Raw genomic sequence first — 14,011 nt, 5'->3', positions numbered from 1 at the left:
ATAAAATCATCTAGGAATAAAAAGAGAACTTCTGGATTATAAGAAATCCCCACAGAGTTAACAAATTCCTTTTAATGCAAGTGTAATGGAAAAGGATTTTGATTTATCTTTAATTGATGGTATCTGGGAATAAAGACTGAGGAGAGCCAGCCTACGCTTTCCTCATTAATAAAAACAGCTTGTAGAGAGGGAGGATTTGGAAATAACACTCATGTCCTCAGACTATCAGGGCAAAGTAGTTAGAAGCATTTTCCAGACTAATTAATAAATCACAACCATGAAAAGTCACCAGTAGTTACCGAGTTTACACATAGTACTTTTCTTCTAAAGAATTCAAAGACTCATAAATCAGAAAATAAACACACAGGTAAAAAATTTTAAAAGATACAGCTTTAAAATAGGGTTTTAATGAGATGCCCTATTAGACCAACCCTTGGACAAATATAAAATGGGATTTTTTTTAAAAAATTCTATTTATTTAAGTAAGCTCTGTACGCAATGTGGGGCTCAAATTCATGATCCTAAGATCAAGAGTTTCATGCTCTTCCCACTGAGACAGCCAGGTCCCCCCTAGAATGGAATTTCAATACAAAGCCTAAAGGTTTCAAGATTTACAGAACATCCAGAATGTCTAGCATATCATTAGAACCAATATGCTATTGACTAAAGCCATTCATTCATTCATTCATTCATTCATTCATCAAATATTTCTTGAGAGCCTCCCTTGGACTAGGCCATGGTTTGTGACAACAGAGGAAGATAAATAGAGTAACTGCCATAAGAAGTCTCACAGAGCCGGGGCACCTGGGTGGCTCTGTTGGTTAAGCATCTGCCTTCGGCTCAGGTCATGATCCCAGGGTTCTAGGATCAAGCCCTGCATTGGGCTCCCTGCCCAGCAGAGAGTCTGCTTCTCCCTCTCACTCTCCCTCTGTGCACTCTTTCTCTCTGTCAAATAAATAAATAAAATCTTGGAAAGAAAAAAAGTAGAAGTCTCATAGAGCATTAACAGACTTGTAGACCAATAATTTGCCTAAAGAGCAGGATGAGGGGATTTTAGAACTTGTGTTCTGGACAGACATCCCAAGGCAGAGTTTTGCTGAGGGGTCAGAGTTTTCATATCTGTCAATGTTTTTACTTTTTTCTACTCACCATCTTTGTTAGAAGGGGCAGCAAATTAATTGCCTATCGTAAAACTAGCTTTGATGCTAACAGTATGATAGCGTTGGACTAAGCCCTTCCCTTTATAGCAGTGGAAACTGAGAGCCAAAGACGTTATGCAGCTATGACTATGAGAATAATAGGGAAGGTTTGCTGAGGGCTTATTAGGTGGCAGCTTGGGTTAAGTATTTTAACTCATTTTATCATTTAATCTCCATGTTATGGACCCAAAATAAACCCAAATACAATAAAAAATAAAAATTGAACCAAATAAAATAAATTAAAATGAAATAAATAATAAAAGAATTCAAAATAAAGCAAGTTGCCTGTGAGAGCCAGGATTTGAACCAAGACTCTTTGAGTCTACAGCCTCAATCACTGAGTTAAGTTGCACTGGAACCTTGGCCGCTGTCCTGAAAGAGCATGCCAATTCCTAACTACTAGACAACCAAAGAAGCAGCCTTGTAAACAAAGTAACCAACTTTGAAAGTCAATGAGCAGTAAAAGCACAGAGCCTAAGGGTGGAGCAGAGCAGCCTCACAGATGAAGAAATGAATAGATAGAATTCTTAAAAATGGCAGTCCTTCAAAACCAGTGTACACTTCATCTTGACTGCTGCTGCTAATTTAGATGAATAGAGTAATTTAAAAATGTGTGGAGTTGAAAAAAGAGAGACATTTGGATTCTGCCTTATGGGCTATTAAGTTCTGAGTGGTAAGAACAGGCCACACAGCTTGGGCCCATCATGCCATTGGCCAACACATCCCCAACAGCTATTGTCTATGGCAATCACCATACAGTTCAAGCCAAAGGAGAAAGGGGGACACATGGTTTAACAAAGACTATAGGGTTTTGTTATGATGATACAGTTCAAACATACAGAAAAATGAAGTAATATAATGACACCCACATGCCTACTACCCAACTGTCTCGAATCTCAACATTTGCCACCATATTTGCTTCAGATTTTTTAAAGAAATAAGACATTCCAGATATAGTTGCCTGCTGTGTCCTCGTACAACACTAACCCTACCCTCCTCTTTTCTTCCATAGAAGTAACCAATGTTCAGCACTTAGAGTTCATTGTGCCCATGTTTATTTTTTGTACCATTAAAAAATATGTAGATCCATAAATAACTACATAATTTTGGCTTACATTTTTAATTTCATCTGTGCCTATTATTTCTAAAATTCGCATTTTGACTCAATGTTATGTTTTGGAGGGCTGGGTTATGATGGTAAACACACATAACATAAAATTTACCATTTTAACCATGTTTAACTATTACAGTGGTGGGGCATTAAGTACACTCACACTGTGATGCTCAGTGTTATGTTTCTGAGGCTTATCCACAGAGATACATGTAACTCCAGTGTACTTTGTTCCCCTGCCACGCACAGTCCATTGAGTATATGCACTGCAGTGTGTTCTTTCTGCAGCTGACAACATCAGATCGTTTCCAGTTGTTCAGCATTACCAAGGTTGCAGCCATGCACATCCTTACACATGTGTTCTCCATTGACAATCCATGTCTAGAACTCAAGTCCTTGGCTCACAGGAAACAGCATCTTCAAGTCACCTAGATGTGTCCAAACTGCTTTCCAAAGTGGCTGTATCAGTTACTCTCCTACCAACACTGTGGGAGTGTGGCCAAAACCAAAAATCAAAAAAGACCACACACTTTAAATTACTTTTTTTCTGATGACAAAATTAATCCATGTTATTTGCCCAAAAAAGAGCAGGGGGAGGTGGATACAGAAAAGCACAAAGAAAATAAAGATCACTCATAAACTCACCACTCAGACACAGCTAACCAATCTTGACATTTTAAAATAAGTCTTCTCTTTTTTTGCATGCATTTACATAGTTTAACATAATTGGCATCATACTGTACATATTAAGTATATTCAGATTTTTTGAATGAGTTTATACATTTACAGTCTTATAAAGGCATGAAAATTAAATTGCATTTAGTTATATGTCAAACAATCACTTTTACTGACAAGAATCACATTAGATGAAATCAAGGTCATTCTACAGTATTCCAAATCTGTGGTTGCCATACTTATAGGGTATCTGCTTTAAAATAAAAACAAACTTGCTCCCAGGCGCCTAGGTGGCTCAGTCAGTTAAGCCTCCAGCCTCCAACTCTTGGTTTTGGCTCAGGTCATGATCTCATGGTCATGGGACGGATCCCTGTGTTGGTCTCCAGCACTCAGCACTGAGTCAGCTATAGATTCTTTCTCCCACTCCCTCTCCCTCCCCTTCTGCCCCTCCCCTCTCATGCACATGCTCTCTCTGTCTCTCACAAATAAATAAAAAAATCTTGAAAAGAAAAAAACAACTTGTTCCCCTCTCATCAGCAGTCCCAGAACATCCATAATTACTATATTTTTACATTAACTACCAGGCTACTTTTTTACATATTCAAATGATACTTAGTTACTTTTTTATACATTCATGTTATAACCTTAATAGGACCAACAAATTATTTCTAGTATCCTTTTTCTAATCCCTGAAAGTGCCCTTTTGATGGGGACTCCAACATCTGTGAACAAACTGTTTCTTCAAAGGTGCCTCTCTGTACTACAAAGTGCTCAGAGTTGTGTAATTGCTCTACTCTTCACTTCCTCAGAGCCTCACAGAATTCAGGGATTCTTATTTAACTCAGTTACCCGTTTATCCCCTGAAGCCTTTTCTACAGTGACAGTTGGCCTCTCTGTCCATGACTGTGAGGCTGGCCCAAATTACAGCGATGCTTAAAGGAAGCTCACCTTGGCTCAGATCACCAAGGAGGAGTTTAACTACAACGCATTCTCCACATGGCATAGTCTTTTACAGATTACATAGGGCATCAAGGTACAAGGGACAAGTTAAACTGACAGCCCCTGGACATAGAAATGTTGGGAGTATTATGCATATTAATTTTATGCCTAATTACCTAAAAAAGCCAAAAATATGCTACAAGGGATAACTATTAATTATAACATTGTTCAATATTTTGTTGTCCTTATGGTATTGAATCTTCAAAAAGTAGACAGAAAATTCTCAAAGGAGAACATTTTGTTGAGCTTGAACAGTTTTGGCACACTTTATTCACTTATTCAGAAGTTCACATACTTTTTCTATAGGGTTGCCAGATTTAGCACATTAAAAATACAGGGCATTCAATTTGAATTTCAAATAAACAAAAATAATTTTTTAGTATTAGTATGCTCCATGCAATATTTGGAACATGCTTATACTAAAAACTTTGGAAATATTACTAAAAAATGGAAAAGAATAATGTATAACAATGGAAAAAATTAAAGAGGAGAGTATAAGACTTACTTCTATAGGATCTTCTGGGAAGACGCCTTTCAAGACGTGATTATAGAGCAGCAACCTTAAGGTTGAGGAGTTTTCAAGAGGAGAAGGCATGTGCAAAGGCCCTGAGGCAGCAAAGGACTCAGAGCTCAATGCTTTTGAGAAACTGAAAAAAGGCGAGTCAGCTTGATGTGAGCCAGCATAGAAGAGAATGGAGTGGAAAGGGTAGGCTAAAACTAGATACCTCAGTCTTGAAGGCCTAGGGAAGTAAGCATGGTGTCTTTCTATGGGCATCAGGCATTCCAAAACACCAATTTTTTTCTTGATTAGAGAATAGATGTCACAGGTATCTGACTGACTGAGGACCCCTTATAAATTATGGGTGTACAGGGTTTTTTTTAAAGATTATATTTATGTATTTATTTATTTGAGATAGAGAGTGAGAGAGAGAATGCAAGCAGGGAGGGGCAGAGTGGGAGGGTGAAAGAATCTGAAGCAGACTCCCCACTGAGCAGGGAGCCCAATGCAGGGTTCAATCCCACTACTCCAAAATCATGACCTGAGTCAAAAGCAAGAGTCGGAGGCTTAACTGACTGTGCCACCCAGGCATCCATGGTGTACAGGTTTAAAAACATAGCAACTTTATTTTCCAAATTGTCACAGCCTTCCTGGAAGCATCCATTTGGCAACAAGAAGGGTATAGATAGACTATTCTATACCAGATATTCTTAAACTTTGGTGCTCATTAAAATCACCTAGGGTGCTTTCTAAAAAATTCAATGCCCAGGCCACACCCTGATCTGATTAATTCAGTATCTCTAAGGCTGAGACCCAGGCATCAGTGTTTTGTTGGTTTCTTTTTTTAAAGCTCCTCTGGTGTCTCTAATAACTCAGGGAGCTTATTAAAACACCAGCACTGATTCAGGTACAGGATGGGGTCTGAGGTTTTGCATTTCTTCTTTTTTTTTAAAGTTGAGGTATAATTGACATTTCAGTTGCACAACATAATGATTAAATATTTGCATTCACTGCAAAATGATCACCATGATAAATTTAGTTAACATCCATCACCGTACCTACTTCCAAAAATTTTTTCTTGCGATGAGAACTTTCAAGATTTACTGTCTTAGCACCTTTCAAATATGCAATATGGTATTGTTAATATTGTTAACCATAGTTGCCATGCTGTATATTATATCCCCATGATGACTGGAAGTTTTACTTTTTGACTCCCCGTACCCATTTCATTGCCCCATCATCCTCTTTCTCCTCTGGAAACTACCAGTGTGTTCTCTGTATCTATGAACTTGGCATTTTTGTTTGTTGTTTTATTTTTATTTGATCAAATTGTACAGTATTTGTCTTTCTCTGCCAGACTTACTTTACTTAGCTTTTACTTAGCCTAATGCCCTCAAAGTCTATCCGTATTGTTGCAAATGCAAGATTCCTTTCTTTTCTTATGGCTGAGTAATATTCTACCGTGTGTGCGTGTGTGCATGCATATGTGTGCGTGTGTGTGTGTGCGTGTGTGTGTGTGTGTATGTATATCACATCTTTATGCATTCACCTAGGGATGGGCACTTAGGTTGTTTCCATATCTTGGTTATTATAAATAATCCTGTAGTAAACATGGAGGTGCATACATCTTTTTGAGTTAGTGTTTTCATTTTCTTTGAATAAACACCCAGAAGTGGAATTATTGGATTATATGGTAGCAATAAACCCACACATACATAGTCCATTAATCTACCACAATGGAGGCAAAAATATACAATGTCTCTTCAAGGTCTCTTCAAGAAAGGATTTTGGGAAAACTGGACAGCCACATGCAAAAGGATGAAACTAGGTCACTGTCTTCCACCACACAAAAATTAATGCAAAATGGATTCAAGACTTGAATGTAAGACCTGAAACCATAAAACTCCTCGAGGAAAACATAGGTGGTAAATCCTTGACATTGGTCTTGGCAGTGACTTTTTGGATCTAACTCCGAAAGCAAAGGCAACAAACAAAAGCAAAGCTAAACAAGTGGAACTACATCAAACTAAAATGCTTCTGCACAAAAAAGGAAACGATCAACAAAATGAAAAGGCAACCTGCAAAATATTTGCAAATCATATATCCAATAAGGGGCTACTGTCCAAATATATAAAGAATTCATACAAGTCAATAGCAAAACAAAAACAAAAAACCCTAAACAATCCAATTTTTAAAAAATGGGCAGAGGACTTGAATAGACATTTTTCCAAAGAAGACACTCAGATGGCCAACATGAAAAGATGCTCAACATCACTCATCATCAGAAAAATGCAAATCAAAACCACAGTGAGATACCACCTCACACGTGTTAGAATGGCTCTCATCAAAAAGACAAGAAGTAACAAGTGTTGGTGAGGATATGGAGAAAAGGGAACCCTCCTGCACTGTTGGTGGAAATGTAAATTGATTCAGCCACTATGGAAAACCATATGGAGGGCCCTCAAAAAATTAAGAATGAGTTTTTGCATTTCTCACAATTTTCCAGGTGCTGCTGCTGCTACTGGTCCACCCACCACACTTGCAGTAGCAAGGGCTGATAGCGAGCTAGCAGTCCTTGTATATATACCTGCTTTCTCTTTGTTGGTCCCCTTCATCGTGCTCCTACTAGTCATCTTTCAAAGTTTTATTACCTGCCGTTTGGTCTGCAAAGCACATAAGCTGCTATTGAACCCAACATTGCTTCCCATTTTAGAAGAGCTTTCTAAAGCTTTGGGACTTGAGTTTGCCAACAAAGGTCTGCAATCGCTCTCGAAAAGCAGGGTAATCTTATTAAGGGACGATCTGAAGTCTCCTCAGCAACAAATAGTCAGTGCAGCCTCTTTGTTCTCTAAGTTTCCGTTCTCCAATGCCTCTGTGTGCATTTGTTTGTCTCGGAACAGTCATGCACGGTGGGTCCATTCGTCTTCCCTTATCACTCTGTCACTGCTGCCGAGCACTCGTTCAGCTGTGCGCTACAGCTCCTTGGCTGACAAGATAATTACATTCCAGGGCAGACTGGGAGAAAGACAGGTAGTGCTCAAAAGTTCCAAAGCCGACTACCTAGTCATTGCTGGTGCAGACTTCAAGATCAAGCACCTGATCTAATTAGCACACTCCCTTTGCTGCCTGCCTGACTGTGGAATGCTGACAATTGAAAGCCTGAAGGCAAAGCAGATATCATGCAACCCAGAGACAGACATTCATGCTACCTTGTGCCAGAAACAATTACATATTCTTTTTGGAATCTTGGGTGTCCTAGTAACACAGTCAAGCCTGGGGGTAAACTTTTGCATAATACTGGGAGCCCTGCATTTACCGATAATGAACATGAGAACCAGCAGAATAAAATCCCACAAGAATGAAAGACCTCACGGGAAGAAAGCCTTCTGATTGCCTTCAGAAGGACTTATTTCAGCAAACCCAGCCCGCCCCTAGCTCTGGAAGAAGCACACTGCTCAACAAAAGCAAGGCATCACCAGCAAAGAGCTGTTTTCCTTTGACCAGATAAATAGCACAATACAGTCCCCTGGGACAAAAAAAAAAAAAAAAAATTGTTTTGCTTCTATGCTTTTGCTACTTGCTCCATTTCTTTCAAGATGTAGCCTTTCCATTTGAAAGTGATGATAGCCACAACCCTTTTTCTTCCTTTCTTTTTGCTTCAGGTAAGAAAATGTTCTATATTCTCTAAGCCACTATATATAAATACAAAGCATTATTATCTTAACTTTCTAATGAGCCTCACCCTTAATGGCAGTTGGCATTTTTCCAAAGAAGAAATGCAGATGGCCAACATGAAAAGATGTTCAACATCACTCATCATCCAGCAAGGGCCTGGGGGAGCCGACTGAGCACTAGATTTGGAGTCAAGACCTGTTTCTACCACTTAAAAGTTCTGTGACCGTGCAAGGAAGGTACTCCCGTCTCCAACGAAAACTAAGGGTTTAAACAAATTTGATTAAACAAATCAAAAGAACCCTAGCAGAGTGTAGGGGGTTGAATTGTATCCCCACAAGAGATACGTTAAAGTCCTAACCCCTAGTGCCTCAGAATATGGTACTATTTGGAAATATGGCCTTGCAGATGTAATTAGTTAAGATGAGGTCATACTTGAGTAGGGTAGATCCTTAATCCAGCATGACTGGCGTGCTGATAAGAAGAGAAGAGACCCGAGGATGGAGACACAGAAAAGAGAACACCATGTGAGGATGGAGGTAAAGACTCAAGTGAGGCATCTCCAAGCCCAGGACCACCAAGGACTGGCAACAACCACCAGAAGCTAGGAAGGGGTAAGGACAGAATCTGCTCTACAGGTTTCAGAGGAAGCATGCCCTGTTGACACCTTGATCTCAGACTTCTGGCCTCCAGAACTGTGAGACAACAAATTTCTGTTGGGTTAAGCCACCCACTTAGTAATAGCAGCCCTGTGGAACTAATACATTCAGTTAACTTAGGCTTACTTGTTAATGTCTCTCAGGCTCACCAATAACATCACTAGACCAGAACAGCCATTGCCAGGCACTTATCATCAGTGGCCTGGCTAAGGGATCTGGTTCTAGAGCAGAGAAGATGAATCCAGCTCTTTCTAAGCTGGATGACTTCAGGCAGCGAATTAAATTCTCCGGGCTTCAATATCTTGGCAGTAAAACAGAGATAATAATGGTATCTGAACAAAAGAGCTTGTGGGAAGAATGAGAGAGATGGGACTGCCAGGTACCATAAATATTAGCTCTAGGTCATCTTTCCTAGATGATGGTGGGCTACAGGCGAGTTCTGGACACCTTTAGGCCTGTCTGCATTGTGGGCTCGCTGCACCAGAACAAAGAACTATATGGAACTAAGGACCTAAAGAGCAAGATGGTCCCCTCCCGTGCTTTTCTGTCACTTCCCCAAGGCTGTCCCAGAGTACCCACAATAAGTAAGATGCTCCAGGAGCCTTGGGTTCTTGAGGATGCAGGTGTCAAAAGGCATGGGGAGGCCAGGAGGCTTGTGAGGATCTCTCCACCCCATTGTGAGGCCCCCTGAATTGGTGAATGCAGCTCATGAGGACCTGGTCCTGAGACCAGCTCCTGAGGATGGAGAGAGATACAGAAAGAAGCAGGCTATGCTGTGGGTGCTGAGGAGTTTGCCAGTGTATAGCTCCCCTGGGTCCATCCCCAGGTAGAAGGAATCCAGGGAAGAACTGATTACTCCTTATGGCCAAACGCCTGAAAGATCTAAGATCCTTTAAGAATTATCTGTACTTTCTCTAATTTAGGTGACATCTTGATTACCAGAAGCATCTTCTTGACAACAAGAATGAATGTTTCTCTATGCATTTGTTTGTCTCTGAGCAGTCACACATCATGGGTTCAGCTCTGTTGTGTGGCCATACCTAAGAGTGGGGTGGGGGAGCCATCGGCCGTGCTCATGTTCAACAATGGCAGCTACTGCCAGTTCTCCAAAGTACTGGTCCCAATGTAGACGCCCCTGCAAGTACTTGAGAGCATCACCAGTTCTTTTTACAGTTTAGCCATTCTAGTGGGTACACCCTGGCATCTCACTGTGGCTTTAATTCCTATTTCTCTAATGATTAATGATGTAGAACCCTTCTGCCATACTCTTTTGCCACTTGCATATCCATTTTTTTCCAGATATCTTTTTCTTGTCAATTTGTAGGAGTCGTTTAGATATTCTGGTGCCAAATCAGATGTATGTATTACAGATATTTTCTCCCACTCAAGAGCTCCTCTTCGCTCTCTTCAAGGCATCTTTTCAAAACAGAAATCCCTACTTTAAAGTCCTATTTATCAATCCTTTCCTTTGTATAGGTAGTGCTTTTGCGTCCTACTTAAGCCATTTTTGTTATCCTTAAGGCAATCTAGTTATCTCCCCTGACTTCTATAGTAATAAAAGTCAGAACAGTGTTTAGTCTTTTAAGGGAGGGTAATGACTGGGAAACATTACAAGGGAGGATTCCAGGGGGCTGATTATGCTCTATTTCTTGATCTTAGTTTGATTACACTTGCTTGTTTACTTTTTAAATGTTCATTGAACTGTATACTTATTACTTGTATGCTGTGCATGTGTGTTATACTCCCATTAAAGTTTCTGAGAGAGAGAAAATGGACAAATAGGAGCTACTAGTTGAAGATATACAAGGTAATGACTATACGTGTATATATATAGTGAGGTATTAGAGAAAATATTTGTGGATATATTATATAACATCATAGGTTTTCAATCTATACAAGCCACACTTTGACTAAATGTATTTTAGCAAACAAAAAACATTTAGTAATACAGTTTAAGACCAGAAATGATCTGATGTTGATTAATAATAAATATAATATTGAAAATAAACGATACTGGGCATAACATCCCTCCGTATTAATGAGGCTTTGCATAAAGAGTTAAGCAAGCATAGAGCCTAAAGAGAAGCAGCAGGTTGGTTTTCAAATTCTTTATTAAGATGGCTGCTAGCAGATGTATGGGAAGTCAACCCCTCCACCCTCTGATGAGGGGCATGAGTATCGTGGTCTGTATAAAATGGTGGCTACTGAGTCTCAGGTGGTGAAGAGTCTTTGAGACCGCAGCAGAAATGTCACAACAATAGGACAGAAGGATCCAGGAGAGTAACGATCTAAGGCAGAAACCCAATCAAGATGTCCAGCAAAGATACAGTTAATACTAAACCATGTCCCAGATCCTCAACCTGGAGAAGAGTGAACCCAACAGGAAGTGCAGTCAAAGGAAGAATGCAAGTCACATCAGGAACGTCCCTTCTAGCACCAAAAGCAGCCAAGTATCTGCCATGGTCCTTAGTCTGAGTCTCCTTGAGGGAAAAGCCAACCAGTAGTCTGTCCATGGATAGCTGGGATGGCAGGTGTGCATCTGCAAGTTCCTCTGCCCTCAACCAAGCAGGAGTACACGCCGGACAGCTGGTTCTAGTAGCAAGACACCAAGAGGCCCTGACCTTGGAGACATTCCCTTAGAGAAGCCCAGAGTGCAGGTGTGAATTCAGGCACTTTCCTCTCTCTGTTGTCTGCCCACCAAATGACCCCCTCTCCTCCTCTTATCCTTCTTCCTTGACAAGCAGGAAATCTCTAAGGAGCAAATGCAGACTGTTGGACAAATAAGAATTCTTTTCTGAGATGGGGACATAGTGAGCAAATAAATAGGGCTTGATGAAGGAAGTTAAGATAACTAAGGCAATCGGAAAAAGCCAACTTTGCAAACATGAGTGAGAAAAGCAACCTCGGGAACTCGTGGGTAGCATGGTGGAAGGAGAGGGAGAAAAATCCATAATTAGGATAATCCATGGATAGATAACAGGGAATTCAAGCTCAAGATATTCAAGCCCAAGGAGTTGGCATTTCTAATCAGCTCATGAAACATATTGTTTTTAGAGTTCACCATTTCTAATATCCAGGAGTTATCTTTTACAGTCACGGTGCTATAATTTATCACATCCAGGCATCCAAAATCATCCTTTTTCTAACACTAAACATGTTTAATCAGGACAATTTATAATAGCACTTTAGGGCTTTAATGAAAGAAAGGCATTTGACATGTGATATTTACAGTAATCATAATACTACAAGACTTAACGTATAATTTTTTACAGTGTTAGATCAGGAAGCCAAATTGTCCATGTTTTTAGTTAATTATTTGCAATGCTTTTGGGAGGAATCAGCATCCAAAAATTAATTAGTAGTTTTCCCCTACACAATTGTCTGAGTTATCACAGGGTACTGCTACTAACTGCCAACTCCTTTATACCCTTGCTCTAGTAGCAATCAGCAAAGGCGATTAATGTTAAACCACTTGTCCTAATAGCCAATGCCAAATGTCATACCACATGCAGGATCATAATTATTCTCTAGGAAGTTGATGGATTTGGCTGTGTTAACCAAGCATTAACCCAAAATTCAGAGGCCACTTGAACTAGTGCTTGTGGAAAGTACCCCTTATACCTTGGCCTTGGAGAAACCAGGACATTTTTCAAGGCTATCAGTTTCGTGCAAAGCTAAGAGTCATGAAATTCTTTTTCAAAAAGATCCAAACCTTTCTTCATCAAGCTTTAAAGTTTCCCTTTGCCTTCTCTTTTGGGACCAGCCAAATTTACACACATTCCAGCTCCACTTGAGTGAGAGTCAAGTTCCTATTTAAGTATTCACTGTTAACCACAGGTCTCATGCTTCACGGCCCTTTTGACATGTGTTTATTTGAAAAGGTAAGTCAATGAACCGGTACCTTCCTCATATTTGACAAGTTCTACCTGACTCAGGGAAACAGAGTGAGGCCCACCTTCAATACACAGTGATGTGGGGCTCTGGGTAATGGGAGGAATGTTACCTGGATTACTGTCCATGACCCCTTCAAAAATAAAACACAGTGTCAAGGCAGCATGACAGCTGACATTTTTAAGAGTTCAGATTTCCATCAATTTCAAACTTAAACATAATAATAAACACTGAAATAAGTGGAATATTACAAAACCCACCAATTAAAAGCAGCATCCATTTTTCCATACGAGAGTTGTAGAAACCTTGGACTTACCCCAGGTGCCCGCCTCTAGCAAGGGCCTGAGACCTCCTAGAACATGTTGGTGTTCTAATGTCACTCTGGCTTCATTTGTTCCTCTCCTTGGCTCCCTGTGACCTGATCTATTTATCTAGTATCACAATTTCAATCAATAATTACTATTAATTCTACCTTAGTTTTGTACATCTTCTAAGCAACTTAAATCTTCTTGGGAATAAGACAAGATATCATTATGTTTGAACTCGAGGAGGTACCCTCAATCTTTCACTCTAAACTTATTTCTCTTTCTACATATCATTTTAATAAATTCAGTCATCTGATTTCACAACACATAGCAACTCAGAAGACCACAGCTGACAAAAAGGAATGATTGTCTCCTCTTGATGTAGCACACAATATTAAGCCTGCTTAATAGGTGTTGAACGCAACAGTAAATTAATGAATGAGAAAACTGGTAGGTGAGTGATACCTTACAGCTTAGCAAGGAGAAGATAGAAACTATTTAAAAGCAAATAAAAGAAGCAAAAGCATAGTAGTTGGTGTCCACTTGGTATGAGTGTGATCTACCCATGGATTTTAGAAGTCTTTGATGATTATAGAGGTATAGTTAATATTGACAAGTATGACTGTTTCTGCAAGGAAACAGTCCAAGTATGCTTGGGAATCTTTAAGAAGACAGAAATGTGTGCTGTATACTTTAGAAAACTTTTCATTTGAAAATAAGTTTTAAAACATAAAACTTAAGGGAGGGGTAATTTTCAGCGGTCTGGAAAATTCTCTTCTTTGCAACGCCTCATTCCCTGGTCATGCTTGATACCTGGAGTGTGGCTGAACTAATGTGAGCTCTCTGCAGATGGGAACGACATCTTGGAAAAGGAGATAAGTGGAGAATGCAGATAATTTAGAGATAGGTTCTGACTAACTCCATCGTGATGTGTGGAGACAATTCCGATCAACCCCAGCACCACGGTGACATCCCTAAACAGGTGCTCATTACTACTAGGA

At 39.8% G+C, this 14,011-nt stretch overlaps 1 protein-coding gene across 6 annotated transcripts in view; it reads left to right on the top strand.

The window, feature by feature from the left end:
* The window catches only part of ITGB6 (integrin subunit beta 6), a 125,754-nt gene that overhangs the window by 76,881 nt on the left and 34,862 nt on the right, over positions 1-14,011 (top strand). The gene's annotated exons all lie outside the window — the stretch shown is intronic.

Source organism: Ursus arctos, unplaced genomic scaffold (genome assembly GCF_023065955.2).
Source record: "Ursus arctos isolate Adak ecotype North America unplaced genomic scaffold, UrsArc2.0 scaffold_1, whole genome shotgun sequence".
Lineage (NCBI taxonomy): Eukaryota > Metazoa > Chordata > Mammalia > Carnivora > Ursidae > Ursus > Ursus arctos.
The sequence above is the reverse complement of the archived record's forward strand: the minus strand, read 5'-3'. Positions and strand labels throughout refer to the sequence as shown.